This window comes from Ceratina calcarata, unplaced genomic scaffold (assembly GCF_001652005.2).
Source record: "Ceratina calcarata isolate Rehan_Ccalc_2016 unplaced genomic scaffold, ASM165200v1 scaffold39.2, whole genome shotgun sequence".
Classification (NCBI taxonomy): Eukaryota; Metazoa; Arthropoda; class Insecta; order Hymenoptera; family Apidae; genus Ceratina; species Ceratina calcarata.
The window spans coordinates 2,343,540-2,345,044 of record NW_017162322.1 but is presented as its reverse complement, the minus strand read 5'-3'; positions in this window follow the sequence as shown (position 1 = coordinate 2,345,044).

The following is a 1,505-nucleotide window of genomic DNA, read 5'->3' as shown; positions in this document are numbered from 1 at the left end:
CAAAGCAGCGATCATGCATTACTTTGTTCGGTAAAACTACCGAAGCGGAAAACGAAAACATAATATTGTCATAAAATTAAAAATTTGCCAATTCCGAGACCGGAAAAGCGCTGTCCAATGATCTTGCGTTTCCGCTTGACTGCGTCTCGGCCCAGCGAGCCTGGAGCTCGCGCTCCGGAAGGTATTCCCTCCCCGACCGCCGAGACGGTCACATCGGCTCCCCGATATTGTTTATTTTTTTATTCTCATTGCACTTGATTGAGTGTGGGGTTTCGTTCGGTGGTCTCGCTTGTAGTTGTTGAAGTCGCTTGCACTCGCATGTGCACCCTCGTTCAATTCACATTCTCATCAGGATTCTAGTTTCGATTCCGACTTTAATTCTAATCGTGATTCCGGTTTTAATGTGGGTCTTGATTAGGATTGTGGTTTCGATCTCGAGTTTTATTATGATCGAGATACTGGTTCTGCCCTTACTTCTGGTTCGGATTTTAATTCTGATTCTGATCACGATTATGGTTTCGATTTCGAGTTTGACGTTGATGTTGACGTTGATGTTGATTTTAATTTTGATCTTGTTTTCAATTTCCATTTCGATTTTAATTTCGATCTCGATTTCGATTTTCGTTCTGAGGTTTCATAAATACATCTGCCTTTTCTGATGACAATAACTTTTCTGTTTCAGTTCGCGTGTAATCTTTTCATTGACTGTTTTAGTTCAATATGTGCAGCAATAATTTATGAAGATACAGAAGGAAGGAAGGAAGGAAGGGTGGCAGGCAGGGTGGCAGATAGGGTGGCAGATAGGGTGGCAGGCTGGGTGGCAGGCTGGGTGGCAGGCTGGGTGGCAGGCTGGGTGGCAGGCAGGAAGGATGGATGGAAGGAAGGAAGGGCGGCAGGCAGGGAGACGGGCAGGAAGGATGGAAGGAAGGAAGGGTGGTAGTCAGGAAGGCAGGCAGGAAGGATGAAAGGAAGGATGGAAGGATGGAAGGAAGAAAGGGTGGCAGGCAGGAAGGCAGGCAGGCGGGCAGGAAGGATGGAAGGAAGGAAGGAAGGAAAGAAGGGTGGCAGGCAGGAAGGAAGGCAGGAGGGCATAAGACAATTTCTTCGGTCGTACAGGCATGTAGGAAGTTATCAACGAGTGCATAGTGAGATAATTTTAAAAAGTGACACATTCCAGGCATGCGGAGTTCCGTGTCCTAGTACGAGTTGTGCCTCCCTTAAATTCCACTCTATAGCGAAGTTAATTTAACTTCATCCGTCTCTCGTATCGATCAATTAATTTTGCTCGCGTTTTAGTATACCCGCGCCGCGAATAGTAGTTTCCCAACCAGATTTTGCTTGGGTACCGGGGGGAGAAAAGAGTGTGATCCTGTATCTTGGATGGCCTGCCTCGTAAGTCGAGGAGCTGTTTCTGTTCCATTCCCATGCGCAGTGCGTAAGCTCCGTGAGACGGATTGGTCGTGGTCAGAGCACTCTCCGCAGAGGTATGGTCATCCTTGTGCAGG